General features: G+C 40.9%; 1 long non-coding RNA gene across 2 annotated transcripts in view; it reads left to right on the plus strand.

Annotated features, from left to right (window-relative positions):
• Positions 1–22,069, plus strand: part of LOC114675787 (uncharacterized) — a 51,378-nt gene that overhangs the window by 23,976 nt on the left and 5,333 nt on the right. For both annotated transcript variants that reach the window (XR_013397799.1, XR_013397798.1), the window contains 2 exons: positions 8,922–9,014; positions 18,009–18,117. This is a non-coding gene — a long non-coding RNA (uncharacterized LOC114675787). The remainder of the gene's footprint in view (positions 1–8,921; positions 9,015–18,008; positions 18,118–22,069) is intronic.

Below are 22,069 nucleotides of genomic sequence, written 5' to 3' on the forward strand. Positions count from 1 at the left end.
GGAAAGTAAGTTTCTTTCGGTAGTATGTCCATTTTAGCAATATTGATCCTTCATATCCATGAGTGTGGAATGTTTTTCTGTTTGCTTTTGTCATCTCTAATTTTTTTTTAGCAGTGGTTTGTAATTCTCATTGTAGAGATCTTTCACCTCCCTGGTTAGCTGTGTTTCCAGATATTTTATTCTTTTTGTGACTCTTGTGAATATAATTGTATTTTTGATTGGATGTTGTTAGTGTATAGAAATGTTACTGATTTTCATACATCTATTTTGTGTGCTGAAACTTTGCTAAAGTTCTTTATCAGATCTAGGAACCTTTGGGTAGAGACTGTGGGCTTTTCTAAGTATAGAATTATATCATTTGTGAAGTGAAATTATTTGACTTCCTCTCTTCCTGTTTTGGATGCCTTTTATTTCTTTCCCCTGCCTGATTGCTCTGGCTAGGACTTTCATTATTATATTTAATAGGAGTCATGAGAGTAGATATTCTTGTTTTGTTCTGGTTCTCAAAAGGAATGTTTCAAGCTTTTGCCCTTTCATTGTGATGTTGACAGTGAGTTTGTTATTGATGGCTGTTATTATCTTGAGGTACATATCTTTGATGCCTAGTTTTTGAGGGTGTTTAACATAAAGGGATGTTAAATTTTATTGAAAGCCTTTACTGCATTAATCTTAATAAATCTTCTGAGAGATCATGTGGTTGTTTCTTAGCTCTGTTCATGTGATGAATAACATTTAATTTTATATGTTGAAATAACCATGCATCCCAGGAATAAAGCCTATCTGATCATGGTGGATTAGCTTTTCTGGTGGGCTACTGGATTCAGTTGGCTAATTTTTTTGAGGATTTTTGCATCTATGTTCATCAGGGATATTGGCCTGATAATTCCTTTTTTATTCTGTTTCTGGTAGTTTTTGGTGTCAGGATGATACTGGCCTCATAGAATGAGTTAGGAAGAAGTCCCTCCTCCTACTTTTTTGGAATAGTTTCAGTACAGCTAGTACCAGCTCTTCTTTATATGTCTGGTAGAATTTGGCTGTGAATCCATCTGGTCCAGGATTTTTTCTGGTAAGCTTTTTTATTATTGATTTAATTTCAGAATTCAGTATTGCTCTGTTTGTGGTTTTAATATCTTCCTGATTCAATCTTGGGAGGTTGTATGTTTCCAGGAATTTCTCCATTTCTTCTGTGTTTTCTAATTTGTGTGCATAGAAATGTTTATATTACTTATCTAATTGTTTCATGTATTCCTGTGGCATCAGTGATAATATTTCTTTAGTCATTTTGTATTGTATTTATGAAAATCTTTTTTTCTTTAGTTAGCAGTCTATCAATTTTCTTTCAAAAGTCATTTTAATTGGATTTTTGTACAGTTTTAAAAAAAATCTCCATTTAGTTCAGTTTTAATATTTCTTGGCTTCTATCTTTGGGGTTGATTTGCTCTTACGTTTCTGGTTCCTCTATATATCACCAGGTGCAATGGCTCATGCCTATAATCCCAGCACTTTGGGAGGCCAAGGCGGGTGGATCACCTGAGGTCAGGAGTTTGAGACCAGCCTGACCAATATGATGAAACCTTGTGTGTCTCTCCTAAAAATACAAACATTAACTGGGCATGGTGGCACAACCCTGTAGTCTCAGCTACTCAGGAGGCTGCGACAGGAGAATTGCTTAAACTTGGGAGACAGAGGTTGCAGTGAGCTGAGATTGCACTACTGCACTCCAGCCTGGGTAGCAGAGACTCTGTCACAAAAATAAATATATAAATACAATAAAATAAAAATATATAATGTTAGCTTGTTAATTTTATATCTTTCTAACTTTTTAATGTGGATGTTTAGTGCTATAAACATTCTCTTTGACACTTTTTTTTTTAGCAGTTTCCCAGTGATTTAGGTATGTTGTATATTTGTCTGTATTAGTTTCACTTAATTTCTTGATTTTAGCCTTAATTTTATTCTTTACCCAAAAGTCATCCAGAAGCAGCTTATTTAGTTTTGATTAAATTTTTATGGTTTTGAGAGATCTTCTTGGTATTGATTTCTATTTTTATTGCACCATATTCTGATAGTGTAGTTGGTATGATTTTGATTCTTTAGAATATGTTGAGAATTACCTTATGGCCAAGTATGTGGTGGTCAGTTGTAGAGTTTGTGTGATGTGCAGATAGTGTATTCTGTTTTTGCTGGATGGAGTGTTCTGTGGATGAGTGTTAGGTCCATTTGGTTAAGTGTCAAGTTTAAATCCTAAATATTTTTGTGAGTATTCTGCCTTGGTGAACTGTCTGGTACTTTCAGTGGGATTTTAAAGTCTCACAGTATTATTGTGTGGTTATCTAAGTCTCTTCATAAGTCTCTAGGAACTTGTTTTATGCATCTGGATGTTGCAGTATTGGGTGCAGATGCATATATATATATATACATATATATATGCGTGTGTGTGTGTATGTGTATATATACAAATTTATGCATATATATATTTAGGATAGCTAAGTCTTCTCATTGAATCAAACCCCTTATTATTATGAAATGCCCTTCTTTGTCTTTTTTGATCATTGTTAGTTTAAAGTCTGTTTTGTCTGAAATAAGAGTAGTAACTCCTCCTCTTTTTTTTTTTTCCTATTTGCGTGGTAGATCTTTCTCCATCTCTTTTCTTTGAGCCTATGCATTTCCTTGCATGTGAGATGGGTCTCTGGAAGACAGCATGCAGTTGGGTCTTGGTTCTTCATTTAACTTGTTGCTCTGTGCCTTTTCAATGGGGCATTTGCCCATTCTTTTTCAAGGTTAATACTGATATGTGCAGATTTGATCTTGACATTGTGTTGTTAGCTGTTTGTAATGTAAAATTGATTGTGTATTTACATTATAGTGTAAATAGCCCATGTACTTAAGTGTGTGTGTTTTTTTGTTTTTGTTTTTTTGTTTTTTGATACGGAGTTTCACTCTTGTTGTACAGGTTGGAGTGCAGTGGCATGATCTCGGCTCACTATAACCTCCATCTCCTGGGTTCAAGTGATTCTCCTGCCTCAGCCTCCTGAGTAGCTGGGATTACAGGTGTGCACCACCACACCCCGCTAATTTTTGTATGTTTTTAGTAGAGACGGGGTTTCACCATGTTGCCCAGGCCCTTAGTTGTGGTGTTTTTTTTTTTTTTTTTTTTTTTTTTTTTTTTTTTTGTGGTGGCCAGTAGTAGTTCTTCATTTCCATGTTTAATACACTCTTAAGAATCTCTGTTATTTATTTATTTATTCATTTTTGAGATGGAGTCTCTCTCTGTTGCTAGGCTAGAGTGCATTGGCACCATCTCAGCTAATAACTGCAACCTTCGCCTCCCAGGTTCAAGTGATTCTCCTGCCACAGCCTTCTGAGTAACTGGGACTATAGGTGCATGCCATCACGCCCAGCTATTTTTTTTTTTTTTTGTATTTTTAATATAGATGGGGTTTCACCATGTTGGCCAGGATGGTCTTGATCTCTTGACCTCATGATCTGCCTGCCTCAGCATCCTAAAGTGCTGAGAATACAGGGGCGAGCCACCATACCTGACAAATAATCTCTTTTAAGGCAGGATAATGTAATGAATTCCTTTAGCATTTGCTTGAAAGGATCTTTTCTCCTTTGTTTATGAAGCTTAGTTTGGTGTGATTAGATTCTTGGTTGGAGTTTATTTTCTTTGAGAATGCTGAATATAGGCCCCCAAATTGTTTTTGTCTTGCATGGTTTTTTTTTGTTTTTTTTTTTCTGTTTTTTTTTTTTTTGAGATGAAGCCTTGCTCTGTCGCCTGGGTTGGAGTTCAGTGGTGCGATCTCGGCTCACTGCAAGCTCTGCTTCCCAGTTTCACGCCATTCTCCTGCCTCAGCCTCCTGAGTAGCTGGGACTACAGGTGCCTGCTATCATGCCCGGCTAATTTTTTGCATTTTTAGTAGAGACAGGGTTTCACCGTGTTAACTAGGATGGTCTCGATCTCCTGGACCTTGTGATCTGCCCACCTTGGCCTCCCAAAGTGCTGGGATTATAGGCATGAGCCACCGTGCCTGCCCTTGTGTTGCATGTATTTTTTCTGGAAGGTCTGTTGCTAGCCTGATGGGGTTTCCTTTATAAGTGACCTGCCCCTTCTCTCTAGTTGCCTTTAATATTTTTTTCTTTCACATTGACCTTGGAGAATCTAACGACTGCATGTCTTGGGGATGGTTATCTTGTATGCTATATCCTGGGGGTTCCCTGAATTCTCTGAATTTGAATTTTAACCTCTCATGGAAGGTTAAGAAAATTCTCATGGACAATATCCTCAAAAATGTTTTCTAAGTTTCTTGTTCTCTCTCCCTTTCTTTTAGAGATGCCAGTGAGTTGTAGATTTTGTGTCTTCACATATTCCCATATTTATTAAAGGTTTTGTTCATTTAAAAAAATACGTTTTTCAGTTTTTTTTGTCTGAATTAATTCAAAGAATTGGTGTTTGAGCTCTGAAATTCTTCCCTCAGCTTGATGTAGTCAGTTGTTAATATTAATGATTGTACTACAAAATATTCTTGTGAGTTTTTCAGCTTTATCTGATCAGTTTTGTTCCTTCTTAAGGCGATTTTATCTCTCATCTCTTGAATAGTTTCACTGAATTTTTTAGATTCCTTGAAATGGGTTTCAGCTTTCTCCTGATTCTTGATGATCTTCATTGGCATCCAGATTCCGAATTCTCTGTCATTTCAGCGATTTTATTCTGATTAAGAACTATTGTTTGGGAGCTAGTGTGGTCATTTGGAGACACTCTGACTTTTAGCATTGCCAGAGTTGCATTGTGCTGGTTTCTTTTCATTCGTGTAGGCTGGTGTTTCTTTAACTGTGTTGTAATTTCAGTACAGTCAGCTTGTTTTACTCCTTGATGTTTTCAGAGGGCCCAAGACTTTGCAAAGTGTCTTTGAGGCTGAATTCTTGTCTTTCATTTCACAGGGGGACATATAGCAAAGTATTATTGGTGTTAATGTTTGAGCTGCAACTGAGTAGATGGCACATAAGTGTAATGGCCAGCGGATAGGCTCTTGGCAACACTGGTCCTCCGTATTTTCTTGTGTTTGCAGCCATTCCCCGTTTCAGTGCTGTGAGAGTGGGGGCTCCTCCTCCACTTGAGTACTAGCCACAGGTCTTGGCTTGGCACTCCCAGGCTGGCATCATAGCCCTGGGGTTAACTCAAGTTTTTTATTCCCTCCCCAGCTTGGGAGCAGCAGAGACGGGGACCTTGGCCTTGGCAATGGCAGAAGGCCTTTCACTTGTTTCTTGGGGTACCACCTCAGAGATATGCAGACCTGCTGCCAATCAGATTGATCAGTCAGGTATGGAGCAGCTACGTTGTGGGCCCACGCTGGGACCCCTGCCTGGTAAAGAGCAGGGGATTTGGGGCCAATAGGGAAGAGAGACTGGGCTCTTCTCCATCTGTTGGCTGTGGCCTGCTAGAGGCATGAGCAAAACACTCAGGCTGTTTGTTTCTTCCCCAGCCTGAGGGCAGCAAGGGCAGGATCACTGCAGCAGTAATGGCAGAAGGGTTGTCAGTTGCCTCCGGGAACTCCACCCTAGAGAGGCACAGAGCCTCTGTCAGTGAGAATGTTCAGCCAAGGGTGAGGTGGCTGCACTGTGTGCTTAAGCGCAGGGTTCCACCTGGTGAAGAGAAGGGAGCCAGAAGCCCACAGAGAAGAGAGACTGGGCTTCTCTCCATCTTGTGGTTGTGGCATGCTGGAAGTGCTAGCAAAGCAATCAGGGTCTTCATTCTTTTCCCAGACCAAGGCCAAGAATGGTGGTACTGCTACAGTGGCAATGGCGGGGAGCCTATGGGTTGCCTCTGAAAGCTCCATTGCGGAGAGATGCAGAGATGGTCACTGCCTGAAGTAACCCATGGGAGTAGTCGGGGGCAGAATGGCTGTGCTGGGGGCCCACGTCAGGAGACTCTATACAGTGAAGAGTAGCAGGGAAGGGGACCCACGTGGAAAACAGTTTGTCTACTTTTTCTGTAAGGCAACTGTGGTATGCTGGAAGCCTATAGTAGTTCTTGGGCTCTTTAGTTCTTCCCTAGCCTATGAGAGGTAGAGCCTGGGGCCATGGCAATTGCAGAAACAGCAGGCTTGTCAGTTACCTCTGGGAGCTCTGTCTGCAGAGTTGCAACCAGCCTGAGTGCTTAAGTAGGGGTTAAGTGGCTGCGCTGGGACCCAGGCCAGAGGGCATTTCTAGGCGAGGTGTAGTGGAAGTGGGGCCTCTATAGGAGATAGAGTAGAGACAGGAGGTGAGTCTGCTCCTCAGCATTGTAGGTATGGCCCCTATCCTGGGGGCATGTGAGAGAGCCTGTCCTCCCCTAGTGGCAGAGCTTTAGCAACTGGCAGTGTTGTGGTCAGGAGTCCAAGGCCCTTAGGATTCCATGTGGCCCTGACTGGAGGGTCTGCCCAGACTCCATGCAGCTCTCTGTGTCAGTTGAGGAGCCCTGTGGGGAAGGTGTTGGGGGATTTTCTGGGCCCAGGATTTCAAAGATCAATGGCAGAAGGGTGAGTCACCAGCAGCTCTTGCTTACTCACCATTTTCCTACAGTGGAGAGCCTCTCTTAGCTCAACACCAATTCTGGCTGGGTGGCTTTCCTGTTTCACTCCTCTCTGCTCTTTGTGGGTCACATTTCTTCCTTGATAAATTCTCCATTTTAAAACTTTACATACATTTATGGAATCCAATTGCAATTTTGTTACATGCATGGATTGCATAGTGCTATCAAGGTTCATCTATAGCATTATCAGAATTTTATTTTTTAAAAAAGATTTATAGAGATGAAGTTTTGCTATGTTGCCTAGGCTGGTCTCGAACTCGTGGGCTCAAGCTATCTGCCTGCCTTGGCCTCCCAAGGTGCTAGGATTAAAGGTGTAAGCCACCAAACCTGGCCAGAATTGTTTTTCCTTTATACAGCTGAATAATATTCTGTGTACGTGTATATCACGTTTTGCTTATCCATTCCCCTATTTATGGGCATTAGGGTTGGTTGTACCTTTTTCACCATTGTGAATAATGTTGCTGTGAACACAAGTGTACGAATACCTGTTTGAGTCCTTGCTCTCAGTTCTTTTGAGTATATACACTGAAAGGGAGTTGTTGGATCATATGATAATTCTATGCTTAATATTTCAAGGAACTGCCAAACCATTTTCCACAGGGGCTGCACCATTTTACATTCCAAAAAGCAGTGCATAAAGGTTCCAGGTTTTTGATATCCTTGCTGACAGTTAGTATTTCCTGTTGATGTGTTATATATTTATAGTGTTTGAAATTCATTTGAGGGTCTTTGCTGTTAACAAAATGTTACAGGTTTCTTTCAAAGAGAACAATATGCTGTGTTATAAAGAATCTCACATGTTACTTGATGCCTGTGATCTATTTATTTTTAGTAAAAAGAGGAACTTATCTCCACCCAGCCTCAGTCCACTGCACCCGCTCTTTGCTGTGTCAGGATATGCGGGGGAGAAAAGGAGCTTGGCAGCTCTGTCCTGTGTTGAGCTGTGGTAGCCCATCACTGGGTTGTAAAGCACCTCTCCTCCTCCTCCTCCTTGGGAGAAATTTCACTGATTGACTCAGCCATCTGGATTTATTTTGGGTGTAATGTTGATGTAATTTTATTGAAATAACACTAGATAGAAAGTTAGGGGATGGATTCTCTAGCTGACGAGAGTTTTGGGCAAATCAAGTACATAATTTCTAAGCCTTATTTTTTCTCTTAGGCAAGAAAACTATAAATTAGGCAGCCCATGGGAGACCCTCGAAGCCCTGAATGTGGGTGTAGGACACCAGATTTCTACCACTCACTTTCTGATTACTTCCCTTGCACAAAGATCATGGCCCAAGTAGCAATGTCCACTCTGCCTGTTGAAGGTGAGAAGTCTTCAAAGAGCAGGATGGTGGTGACATTCCTCATGTCAGCTCTTGAGTCCATGGCGAGACCTTCTATTCTGACATTCCATAGTTGGGTAGGACTGGGCCGTAGATGAAGTTGATTTGTTTTTGTAGAATATATAATTTTATGTTTTTTTAGTTTTAAGGAATAGTTTTTTTCTTGAATAGTAGTTATAGATTTAAGTCTTTCAAATCACATTTTATGACCATACTTCAAAATGTTTATTTTTTATTTTATTCATTTATTTAGAGATGGAGTCACGCTCTGTTGCCAGGCTGGAGTGCAGTGACGCGATCTTGGCTCACGGCAACCTCCGACTCCCTGGTTCAAGCAATTCCCCTGCCTCAGCCTCCCAAGTAGCTGGGATTACAGGCACATACCACCACGCCCAGCTAATTTTTGTATTTTTAGTAGAGACAGGGGCTTCACCATGTTGGCCAGGAGGATCTCCATCTCCTGACCTAGTGATCCACCCACCTCAGCCTCTCAAAAGTGCTGGGATTACAGGTGTGAGCCACCACAGCTGGCCCAGGTTATTTAATTTTTACATTTAGTCTCAAATATTTTTCTATGACGATTTTAGGCAATCATTTGTTTTGCAACTGTTAACTTTGAAATTATGTATAATATTTTTGGTTACTCGGAATGAGTTTGTATACTAGAGAATGATGCTGAAGTTTTATTGTATCTATATGTAAAAGATTCCCAGAATTTGAGGCCATCAGGGCATCTTTACTCTTGTATATCTGTGTTTTCTTCTGCTTACACATTCACTATTGCATTAACCACCTGTTTCCAAATTGTTTAGTGTTAGCTGTTTACTTTTGTTTGTTTGTTTAAGACGGAGTCTCACTGTGTCACCCAGGCTAGAGTGCAGTGGTGCCATCTCAGCTCACTGCAACCTCCACCTCCCAGGCTCAAGTGATTCTTCTGACTCAGCCTTCCTAGTAGCTGGAACTGCAGACATGTGCCACCACACCTGGCTAATTTTTTTTTTTTTTTTTTTTTTTGGTAGAAATGGGGTTTTACAATGTTGGCCAGGCTGGTCTCGAACTCCTGAGCTCAAGTGATCTGTCTACCTTGGCCTCCTAAAGTGCTGGGATTACAGGTGAGAGCCACCACACCTTGTCAATCTTTCCTTCAAAAAAAAAAAAAAAAAAAAGCCCATCATATGCATAATTACAACAGAATATTGAGTGCTGATTATATAGTTTTTATTTTTGTGTTACTATCATAGTAATTAACAATTTATCGTATTTTTATAGGTAGGTAGCTGGAAATAGTATTTATTTTAAAAAGCATCAGGCTAAGGTATTTTCTATTTTTCTTTTACTTTTTTTTTTTTTGAGTTGGGGTCTTACTCTGTTGTCCAGATGGGAATGCAGTGGTGTAATCATGACTCACTGTAGCCTGGACATCCTGGATTCAAGTGTTCTTCCCACCTCAACTTCTGAGTAGCTGGGACTGCAGGCATGTGCTACCACATCTGGCTACTTTTTTTGAGTTTTGGTAGAGATGAGCTCTTACTGTGTTGCCCAGGCTGGTCTCTAACTCTTGAGTTCAAGTGATTCTGCCTCAGCCTTTCAAAATCCTGAGATTACAGACATGAGCCACTGTTCCTGGCCTAGCTAATTTTTAAGCTTTTTTGTATAGATGGGGTTTCCTTATGTTGCCCAGGCTTGTTTCAAACTCCTGGGCTCAAGCAATCTTTCTGCCTTGGCTTCCCAAAGGGATTACAGATATGAGCCACCATGCATGGCCTTAGGTATTTTCTGACACGTTAAATGTAAATATTTTAAGTAGGAGGAGCTATACATTTTCTTCCTCTTAAGTGGTTGGAAGGTAATAGATAGTGCTTAACCTCACAAAGCTCTGTGTGACATAGTTTGTGGATGCTTCTTTTTTTATTTTTTGAGACACGATCTGACTCTTTTAGAATGGAGGGCAGTGGCATGGTCGTACCTCAGTGCAGCCTTGACCTCTCGGGTTCACGCGATCTTCCTGCTTCAGCCTCCCAAAGTGCTGGGATTATAGGCTTGAGCCACTGTGCTTGGCCACCTATTTTGTTTTCTTAAATGGAAATTATTTTTGCATAATTAAAATTTGCATTAAAATTGTTTTAAAAACTTGATAAAATTATCTCCTTAAAGATATTTGAGAATGGTTAGTGGTTATATGCTGTTATTTTATTAATGTGACTTGTTTCTGCCTTGTGATCGTAAAACCAGCTGAAATTTGTGACTGTTAATGTTAAATAAAAATTTAGAGATGAAATGCTGTTCTATTGTTGATAATAACATAATTTTTTAAAATACAAATTTCTGCATAGAGTACCATAGGGTCATTTGCGTCCTTACAATTTCTTTATAGTCCCTTTATCTTCAGCATAGGCATTTCACTATTCTCAGGCTTTATCTCTTCCTCCCCAGCATTAGTAAGACCATTTCTCCTCCTATTCCTATTTGTATATTACACAGTATAATTAAAGGTGTAGAAACTGTTGAGTTCTTGACTGGCTTGTCAGAATACTAAACAGACCTAGGCTGACTTCATTTCTTCCTTGGCTGGTAGACTTCTTTTGTCTTATCCGTGGATAGTACATGAATCTTGATTTGCTCTTTCATAAACTGCCTTTGCTGACAGGATTAAGTGTGGATAGTGAAGCGAGAATGCACCCTCACTTACCACAAGGTAAGTAAATAATAGTTCCTTACAGGAGAGCAGCCACAGCACATTTCATGTAAGTGCAATGGAAGGAAATTACCGTGCCCTATCATTCTTCACGCTGGGGCGCTGTTGGCTCACTTCTAGGCCAGAAGTTCTCTAGCATAGCTTTATTGTAGTTCAAAAGATTTCTGATCACCTTGCTAGCTGCTAAATTAGTTATTGAAGATAACATTTTAAAACAATATTATGCAAAAATAATTTCCATTTAAGAAATTAGAGGGTGATTATTGCACAAATCAAAAACAAATAGTGGGAAGCTTATAGTTTTCAACAAATGATACTGAGAAAATAAGGTATTTGGTAGAAAAATAAAAAAACTTCAATATATAGTCCTCATCATGTGATGAGTTAAATTCTAGATGAGCAAAATAGTTATACTAACACATTTTAAAACTAAATCAATATATATATAATTATTATGTAATTATTTAATTCCATAAATGGCTTTTCTATGCGTAAAATAAGTGATGTACTTGTATGGATCAGTAGGAAAATACACTAACACATTTGAAAAATAGGCAAAGGATATGATAATTTTCAGAAAATTATGCTACAATGCTCTTTAATTTTAACACCAATCAGTGGAGTATGTTTATGATAGTAAGATACCCCTTTTCAAGGTTTCTGGAAAAGTTGCATGGTAGCATTTGCTAGGATATTATGAACCTTATTAGGAAGCAAATTTTAGTAAATTTTGAGTATATGGAGTATTTACTCTCAATGTTTTTTTTTTTTCTTTTGGACTCTCATGTCTCTGATTCTTTTGAGAAAGTCATTCAAGATGTACATATTTTGTTCCCATTTATTACAGTAGTGTTCTTTTTAAGAGGGAAAATTGGAATCACTGACCTTTGAAATAATGTTAGCACTAAATGAATTATGGTATATACATAAAATGGAATACTATATACTCGATAACATTTTTAAAGAATATTTAATCCTAGAAATATACTTAGTAAAAGTCAGTGAGTACTCACCTAAATGTGATTCTGGCTATGTGTAGATGTGGGAATACTTCTGGAGGAAGGAATTACGTAGTGAATGCCGTAACGTGAGTTCCAAACCCCTCTTTGAATACTGATGGCACTAATTTCCCCAGCTGCTGTAAGTGTTTGGGTCACCTTGCCCACCCTTGCCCCGAGGAGGGCCACATTGGCTTCTGAGCTCATAGTGCAGCTGTATCCCTGTTCATTCCTGCGTGCCTCCCACCTCCGGGGTGCTGTTACTGACAGTGCTCCCCAGCAAGCGTGTGTAAAATCTGTGTCTATTTCTTGGAGAATCTGACCTATAATAGATTAAAAGGGATTTCTGTATTTTTTTTCTTTTAAATTCTGTGTTGTCTTTTGTTTAAAATCAGACAAAAATTTAGGAAGAATAGTACCTTTAAAAATGCTGTTAGATTTGTGTTAGATTTTTTAATTCATCTAGCAGAAATGGTGTTTTTAAATGTCTGCCTTTAACATGTTTGCTGTTTGTATTGTTTAAAGCACTGATCAAGTTTAAGGCCGAAGTGACCTGCATCACAGTTTACAAAACAGATGTGTTTGCCTTCAGAACTGAAGGATGGAGGACATAGTTTTTTCAGTACCAGAAAGGACATTTAAATAGATTTCATAAAATATTGTAAGCATTTTTTTTTTGACAGTGTCTTGCTCTGTCGCCAGGCTGGAGTGCAGTGGCGTGATCTTGGCTCATTGCAGCCTCCACCTCCTGAGTTTGAGAGATTCCCCTGCCTCAGCCTCCTGAGTAGCTGGGACTACAGGCACACGCCAAACACCCGGCTAATTTTTTTAATTTACTAGAGTTAGGGTTTCACCATGTTGGCCAGGATGGTCTCAATCTCTTGACCTTCTGATTTGCCCCCCTCAGCCTCCCAGAGTGCTGGGATTACAGGCATGAGTCACTGTGCTAGGCCAGCATTGTATTTTTATCATTTTTTATTTTATTAATTCTAAACCTAAACATTTATATATATGTCATTTTCTTCTAAAGCAGAATGAGGTTTAAACTATAAAAGATTCCCTCCCTCCCTCCCTCCTTCCCTCCCTCCCTTCCTTCCTTCCTTTTTTTTTGAGACAGAGTCTCACTCTGTTGCCTAGGCTGGAGTGCAGTAGCATGGTCTTGGCTCACTACAACCTCTGCTTCCTGAGTTCAAGCGATTCTCCTGCCTCAGCCTCCTGAATAGCTGGGATTATAGGTGTGTACCACCACACCCAGCTAATTTTTTTCTATTATTACTATAGGGACGGGGTTTTACTATGTTGATCAGGCTGGTCTCGGACCTCCAGCCACCTTGCACTCCCAAAGTGCTGGGATTATGGGTGTGAGCCACCGTGCCAGACTGAACTGTAAAGGATTTTCTGAAATGTTCATGGAGACATTTCAAAATGCTCAAAAGGAATCACAGTAGTGGTAATATGTCAGGGTAAATACTGAAGAGTTAAGAAAAATGGAAAGTGTTAATAGTATGGGGTTTCTTTCTTGGTTTTACTCTGAATTAATAAGACACATTAGAGAGAAGGAATGAAGGTAGAGAAATTTTGAATAGATTAAAAGTTCTTACTCAGATAATGAGTTCTTTTCTAAGTAAATATTTGGTGTATTGAAAACAAGAAATTCACTTTGCAAATGAGTTTGTTTAAGGAAGATGCAAAATTAAACAGTTCTCCTCAACTCACTCAGTGGAATCACCTTATCAGAATCTTCAGTGGGTTTTGTAATCCTCATTTAGAGAAGTGTTGAGCTTATTTGACATTGGAACACGGTCTTAACATTTACTATAGGATGTTAGTACTTATGACCTTTCACAGTATGACAATTTTCCTATCTTTGTGTAACTGAACACTATCGATAAAGTTTCATGTTAACTGAGTGGTAGAGCATTTTCTTAAAAACATAGAAAGGAAACAAAAAGGTAGGGTGTCTATAGGCACAGAATACATACAGGCATACCTCATTTTTTGAGCCCAGCAGATACTGCAGTTTTTACAAATTGAAGATTTGTGGCAACGTTGTGTCAGTTAAGTCTATTGTGCCATTTTTCCAACAGTGTGTGCTCGCTTTGGTTCTCTGTGTCACATTTGGTAACTCTTTACAATATTTCAAACTTTTTCATGATTGTTGTATGTACTGTGGTGACCTGAGATCAGTGAGCCTTGATGTTACTGTTGTAATTGTTTTGGGACTCCATGAACGCACCCAGATGAGATGGCAAACCTAATTGTTGAATGTTGTATGTTCCCATCATTTTCTCTCCTAAGGCCTCCCTAGTCCCTGAGGCACAATATTGAAATGAGGCCAGTTAGTAGCCCTCCAGTGGCCTCTGAGTGTTCAAGTAAATAATAGTTGCAGGCTGCTTACTTTAAATCAAAAGCTAAAAATGATGAAGCTTAGTGAGGAAGACATGGTGGCAGCTGAGAAAGGTTGAAAGCTAGGCCAGTTTGCCAGGTGGTGGGTGCACAGGAAAAGTTATCAAAAGAGATGAGAAGTGCTGCTCCAGTGAACACACAAATGATAAAAAAGCGAAACAGCCTTATTGCTGATAACCTACTTGGTCATGGTGTATGATTCTTTTTATTTATTGCTGAATTCAATTTGCTAATATTAGTTAAGGATTTTTGCACCTATATTTATGAAGGATATTGGTCTATAGTTTTCTGTCTTTGTGCTTTGTCTTATTTTATCAAGGCAATACTGACCTTATAGAATAAATCGGAAAGTGTTTTCTGCTCTTTTCTTTTCTGGGAGAAATTGTGTAGAATTGGAGTTAATTCTTTAAAATTTGATAGAAATCTCCAGTGAAACTGTCAGGTCCTAGAGGTTTCTTTTTTGGGAGATTTTAAATGACAACATCTGTTTTCTTTTTCCCTTTTTTTTTTTTTTTTTTGAAACGGAGTCTCACTCTGTTGCCCACGCTGGAGTGCAGTGGTGCAATCTTGGCTCACTGTAAGCTCCACCTCCTGGGTTCACACCATCCTCCTGCCTCAGCCTCCCGAGTAGCTGGGACTACAGGTGCCGCCACCACACCTGGTGAATTTTTTGTATTTTTTAGTAGAGACGGGGTTTCACCATGTTAGCCAGGATGGTCTCGATATCCTGACCTCATGATCCACCTGCCTCAGCCTCCCAAAGTGCTGGGATTACAGGCGTGAGCTACCGCGCCCGGCCTCTTTTTCCTTTGTTTGGCTTAACCAACACATGTCTATTTGTCACAGGTCTGGAGGCTGAAGGCCCAAGATCAAGGTGCTGGCAGTGTTGGTTCTCCCGAGGCCCCTCCTGAGCTTGCACATGGCCTTCTCCTCTCTGTATCCTCATATGACCTTTCCCTCCAGGCCTACTGCAGATGCAGCTTTCTTAATAGTGACTGGTCTACTCAGATTCTCTAGTTTGCATGGAGTAGGTTTTGATAGTTTGTAGTGTTTGTGGAATTGTTCCTTTTCTTATAAGTTGTCTGATTTATGTGTGTAGAGTTCTTTATAGTGTTTTCTTATTATCCTTGTGATGTCTGCAGAGTCTATAGTAAAAATCCTCCAGTTCATTCTTTCCTGATACTGGTAATTTGTCTTTGCTCTTTTTGACAGTTTAGTAAAGGTTTTATTCTATAAATAGCTTCAAATAAATAGCTTTTTGTTTTATTCACTTTTTCTGTTTCTCAATTTCATTGATTGTACTCTTTTATTTCCTTCCTTCTGCTTGCTCTGTGGACTTTGGTTTTCAAAAGTTTGACTGTAATGTGTATTTGTATGGATTTCTTTGGGATTATCCTGTTTGGTATTCATTCAGCTTCTTGAATATATGGGCTTGGGTTTTTGCTAAATTGGGGAAATTTTAAACCATTATTCCTTTTTTTTTTTTTTTTGAGACGGAGTCTCGCTCTGTGGCCCAGGCTGGAGTGCAGTGGCGTGATCTCGGCTCACTGCAAGCTCCGCCTCCCGGGTTTAGGCCATTCTCCTGCCTCAGCCTCCAAAGTAGCTGGGACTACAGGCGCCCACCACCTCGCCCGGCTAATTTTTTTTGTATTTTAGTAGAGACGGGGTTTCACCGTGTTAGCCAGGATGGTCTGGATCTCCTGACCTCGTGATCCGCCCGTCTTGGCCTCCCAAAGTGCTGGGATTACAGGCGTGAGCCACCGTGCCTGGCCTTAAACCATTATTCTTGAGTGCTTTTCCAACCTCAGCCTCCTCCTACTTCCTCTGGCACTCTGATGACATCCCTGTTAGTCTGATGTGTCCCAGAGATGCTCTTTTTTTTTTTTTTTTTTTACTTCAATCCATTTCTCCTCTGTTGTGTTCTGATTGGGTAATTTCTACCCTATATATTCATGTTTATGGATTCCTTCCTTTTGTCATCTCCATTATGTTGTTGGGCTCATTCATTGAACTATTTAAATTGGTTATTGTATTAGTTCTGAAATTTTTATTTGGTTATTCTTTATATCTTGATATATAAAAAATTGAATGTATGTATCTATATACTTTTTACTGAGATTTTTCTGTTTTATGGTAGATACTTTATATTTTTTATTTATTTCAAGTATGTTCATAATTGCTTGTTGAAAAGTTTTTATGATAGCTGCTTTAAAAATCTTTCCGGATAATTCTAACATCTTTGCCATCTTTGTGTTTGTGTTTTTTGTTGTCTTTTCTCATTTAGTTGAGATCTTCCTGGTTCTTGGTGTGATGAATGGCTTTTGATCAAAAGCTGTACATTTTAAGTACTGTAAGACTGAATCTTATTTAAATCTCATGTTTTAGCAGACCTGCTTCTCGGGGGCTGCTTTATTGCTGCCAGGTAGAGGTGGAAGTCCAGGCTCGCCTTGAGCCTCAGTTGACACCCATGGTCCAGGTTTCTTTTCGCTGTGGAGGGAGTTGTGAATTTAGGTTCTCACTAGATCTCCACTGAAATCACCCTGTCTGAGAAGAGGAAAGGCTCTTACTGCTTCCCCCAGAGCCTCCCCTGATAGTATGGTTGCCACTGAGACGTCCTGAAAGACTCACTCTCGGCTTGGTCTCAGTGGAATAGGGAGGGCACCGTATTTTCTGCTGGGTGGGAGTGGGGTTCTGGCTCCCCACACGGTCTCCATGGACACCACCCAGCGGGATGGGGGTGTTTTGTTTCCATCTGGCAGGGAAGAAATTCCCAGCCCCCTACTCAGTCTTACTCAACGGTGTTCTGAGGACCCGGCGGTGCCTGCTGAGCATGGAAATTCAAGCTCTTCACACTTGGCCTTTGCTGGTGTGAGGCTGAAGGTTTTTCTGTGGTGGTTCTCTGGAGTAGAGAGGTTATTGTCTAAAAATGATCTGTCTTGCTAGGTTGCTCCTTTCTTTCTTAGATTCTTTGTTAAAGCGAGCAGCTCTTCTCAGGGTCTTTTTGGTCTGCACTGATTGGCGCTTCCAGCTTGCCACCTTCCCCATTACCCAGTGTGGGATGTGTGAAGCAAAAAGGAAACCCAGGTCCTCCCTCAGGTGCTAAAGTTCCGTGCCTGTCTGTCTTCTCCTCACTCTTCAGTCTTCTTGTGTTTGCTTTGTATATAATGTCCAGAGATTGTAGTTGTACTTAGCAGGAGGAATACAGGAAAGAATGTCTACTCCATCTTCGAGAAGTGGGAGTCTTGTCTCCTGCTTTTGTAAGATAACAGGTTTAGATCTACACACACATTTGCCTGGCTACACCTCTGTTCTCCCTGTATCAGAGCACTTGTCACAGAATGACAGTGATTGTGCAAGTAGGTCTGATCTCCTCTCGCCTGTGAGTATGCCAGGAAGGCCGGTCTTGATTTCAGTATTTCTCAGCACATAGTGGTCATTCACTGCCGGTTGAGGTGCGTCTGCTGCCCATTTCTAGCCATGTCTTTTCATAGGTGTGTGCAGCCCGAAAACCATCAGTCACCTGCCCAGGTACCTCAGGACACCCTCATCTTCCATATTGTGCCTGGAATTGCTGAACTTGGGCCACAGAGGGTTCTGCTTCCAGGCTGGCTTCACCTGGAGGATAGTGGTTTCGGTGAATCTCCTTATCACCTGGTCCAACCGTATCATTTTACAGATGGGCAAAGGAAGGCCTAGGTAGGTGACTTACTGAAGGTCAGGTTAACAGCACAACTGAATTGAAATCCAAATCTCATGCAAGTCCAGTTCTCTTCTTTTGTTGTGTTTTTCTGCCTTCTTCATTCTGTAGCCTGAAAGTGGGGTCCAATTGTAGCTTTTGTTTGTTTTTTAGTAATTTTAAAACAGGGGGCATAACCACACTGTTTCATGTTTTGTTTTGTCTTTTTAATTGACTGTTAAATTTTATTGATTGCAACCTGGAGACCACAATTTTAATACATTACTAGAAGTTTCACAATTGTATTTCTAATGGGCCTGTTTCTTTTCAGCAGGCGTACGGCTATGGGCCATATAGTGGTGCGTACCCGCCAGGAACTCAAGTTGTCTATGCTGCGAATGGGCAGGCCTATGCTGTGCCCTACCAGTACCCATATGCAGGTAACTCAAGCCAGCCTTTCATTCCTCATTTCTGTCCATTTGCTGAGTAGACCAGAGAGACCTGTAAACATTTTTATTTTTCAGTTTAAGGTTAAGTGAGCTGTATTTTCTGGTTGTAGACCACATAGCACTGTGTTACTGTGCTTTAAAAAAGCCTTTGGTAGTTTCATATTGCTCTGCAAAGCTAGAGTAGGCTTGATTTTTAGAACTTTGCTAATTGTGTCTGGATTAGTTCTCAGAGAATTTCGTACTTATTGGGATTCACTTACATTGAGAAGCAGCCAGAGTAAGAGGCCCATTTTAAGGGATGAGAGGGACCTTTCAGCTGTTCTTCTGGTGAGGTCCTTGGAAAGTTATCACTTCTGAGGTGATGTTCTGTTTCACAGTGGAGTAGAGGCCTGGAAAGGGCTTGTATTTATTCTGGGCTTGGAGTCTGTTCTTTCTGTTCTTCACCTTACATGAAACACATGGCAGGCGTGAGTAGCTGGTGTAGGGGTATCATGTCTGGGTCTCCTGGGCAAGGTGGTTGGCAGGGTGGAGGTGTGGGACAATGCTGGCCACTGCTGGGGCTGCAGTGAGGGTGGGGAGGGCAGAACTGTGGTCGATGGCCCCTGTGAAGTGAGGCTGGCCAGGCACAGTGGGCACAGCACCATAGCACAGGATGCACAGGTGGGTGGGCTGGAGCCAGAGGCTGAGCTCAGGAGAGACAGGAATGTGGGGGTTTGCAGGAGGAGGAGGAATCCCGGGCTGTGAGCAAAACTAGCATGGTGTCTCAGTGCAGAGGCAGAGGGAGGTGAGCTGGTACCAGAAGGGTGGGCCACTGATCGTGGTGCCCAGAGAAGTCAAGGAGGCCTCTGGTTACAATCTCAGATGGTGTCCTTGTAGTTGTTGGTGGTTGCTTTGGCTTTGGATGCATTTAGCACTTAAAACGGGTTCTGGAGTCTGGAGTAGAAATAGAGAAATTCCACAATGCTCTCTTCTGGGAATCTGAGGCACAGTCACTCAACTAGCAGGGACTTGGGAGGATCCTGCTTTGCTTGACTCTTTTTCATGTCAAGTTGAAAAACCATTAAAAGAATAAAGAATTATGACAGATTAAATATTTGTCCATTGTCTTGTGAGTCTAGCACACATACTTTTGTTTGAATTACAGTAAGTCCTCACTTAACATCAACAGTAGATTCTTGGAAACTCTGAGTTTCTGTGAAACAACATGTAATGAAACTGATGTTACCGCAGATTAATTGGTATAAACAAGAGTTAAGTTTCTGTGGCTTATTTCTGGTCACAAAAACGTCACCACTTCTAATATTAACCATTGAAATTAATGTGAGCTATACATACATGTAAGATTAATAAAGACAAGTAAGATAATTATTTACCCAGTTATTTCAGTTCATGGCCATGGGTGGCTGGACCCTCTCCCAGCAGCTCAGGGCTCAAGGTGGGAATGCACCATGGATAGGATCCTATCTCATTGCAGGGCACACTCACCCGCACCCCCTCACTCCGACTGGGACAGTTCAGACACGCTGATTCACCTCAGGGACACATCTTTGGGATGGGAAGGAACTGACCTATCCCAAGAAAACCCACGCAAACGTGGAAAGAACCTTCCCGCTCTGCACAGGCGGTGCCCCGAGGGGAATCGGTTCTTTTCTTCTTATTAATGTTATAATGAAACTACGTTAAATGAAACTATTATTTGAGGACCTCCCGTACTTCCTCCATATAAAATATTTTCTCCTTATAATCATGCATTTGTGTTTCTAGGCTTGTTTTTAAATTATATGTATTGAATCCCAAGTGCTACGTAATACTCATAAGTATTTTTAGTAATTGCCTATTATCATATTGGGTGACGTGTTACTAAACCTTCCAGTATTGGCTGTTTTTTTCCTCTCTCTTTTTTTTTTTCTTTTTTTGCTATTGTAGATACTTCTTTGAACATCTTTAGTCATTTTCCTTTTTGTTCCTGTTGAATATGCATTAGAATATATTTCTTTTTTCTTTTTGAGATGGAGTTTCATTCTTGTTGCCCAGACTACAGTGCAATGGCATGATCTCGGCTCACTACAACCTCTGCCTCCTGGTTTCAAGTGATTCTCCTGCCTCAGCCCCTCAAGTAGCTGGAATCACAGGCATGTGCCACCATACCTGGCTAATTTTGTATTTTTAGTAGAGATGGTTTCACCATGTTGACCAGTCTGGTCTCAAACTCATGACCTCAGGTGATCCATCCACCTTGGCCTCCCAAAGTGCTGGTATTACAGGTGTGAGCCACCTTGCCCGGCCTAGAATATAGTTCTTTTTTTTTTCCTCCCCCAACTAGAATATATCTGTATATGCAGACAGGCCCTAACTCAGGATGGTTTGACTTAATGATTTTTTGACTTTACGATGGTGCAAAAACAATGTACATTTAGTAGAAACCGTACTTCAGGTACTCCTACCCCCATTCTGTTTTTCACTCTCAGTGTAGTACTCATTCAATTACATGAGATCTTCGACACTTGATTGTAGTAGACTTTGTGTTAGCTGATTTTCCCAGCTACAGACTGATGTTAGTGCTCTGAGCAGTTGAAGGTGGGCTGTGTTAAGGTATGATGTTCAGTAGGTTAGGCATATTAAATGCATTTTGACTATGATGTTTCAACTTACGATGAGTTTATTGGGAGGTAATCCCATTGTAAGTTGAGAAGCATCTCTATTAATACGTCAGAAAGCATAGACATTTTTGAGGGTTCTTTTGGATATGATTTAAAAATATAAATGCTTTCAAACATAAAAAATAGGGATGATGGTATAATGAACTATCATGTGTCCATCACTGGCTTCAGTAGTTACCACATCATGTCTAATCTTTTATCTCTACCTCAGCCTCCTTTCTCTACCTCTGGATTAGTTTAAGGGACATCCCAGATTTGTAATCATTTCAACTCTTAATATTACATTAAATCTGGATAGCATTTTACCAAGTTGATCCCAGAATGATTTACCAACTGATAATATCACTAGCAGTTACTGATGCTGTGGTTTATCTGTAATTCCATAAAGATTGCTTGTTGTGCTCTGAAAGTTTTGATAGCTTCAGTAAGTCTGAAGTGGAATCATCGAGTTGCTTTAGTTTATATCCCCTTTTATGAATCATTTTCCTTTTGCACATTTTTCTGTTGGAATCCCATGGGGTGGTGAGTTTTAAGCCTTAGCCTTGCCACATGAGAGCCAGCCTCTTTCTCAGCTTCTTAGGGCAGTTGCCGCTGTTTTCTTACTGTACAGAGAGCACAGATACTGCGGACGTGGTTGTTTAGGGCGCTTCCAGAAATGAGTCCATCCTTGCCCTTAGCTCTCGTCAGTAGAGTAGAAGTAGCACTCTCACAGGCAGTACTCGGAATGCTTGCCACGTAAGGGGCTGGATCAGTGGGCATTATGCAGCCTGCCTCAGGGTGGTGACCAGGCAGCCCCCAGACCTCCTTGCTGTGGAAGGGTCAGCTGGGTTTGTGGTTGATACACAGCAGCTTGTGCTGACAACCAGATGGGTGCTTTGCCACCTCCATGCCATCCTGTCTGCCAGGGTCTCAGAGCCTAGAGCTAGTCCACAAGAACCCTCCTAGTCACGCACAGAGCTGGTTAAGGCTTTCTGTTGAGTGATTGGGACCAGTGGTTGGTCAGCCAATTGAGAAAGTACAGAGTACTGTAGACGTTCTGTAAACATTGTGCTGTGATTTCACCCACTAGTGGGTGCTCGTTCGGCTCTCTCATCATGTGGGGTTAGGGTGTTTGCTTTGAGTTGGCTCCTTTGGTTGGAGTCTTCTATTTCTGTCTTGTAGAGACCATCCTCATGACACGTCATTGCACTGCAGTTTCCAGGGGTAAGTCCAAGAGCAGACTTCTAGATTTTGAGACTATAGTGCTCCCATCCTTCCATCTTTTATAGTTTTCTCCATTCCCT

The sequence above is a fragment of the Macaca mulatta genome, chromosome 9 (genome assembly GCF_049350105.2).
Source record: "Macaca mulatta isolate MMU2019108-1 chromosome 9, T2T-MMU8v2.0, whole genome shotgun sequence".
NCBI classification, from domain to species: domain Eukaryota; kingdom Metazoa; phylum Chordata; class Mammalia; order Primates; family Cercopithecidae; genus Macaca; species Macaca mulatta.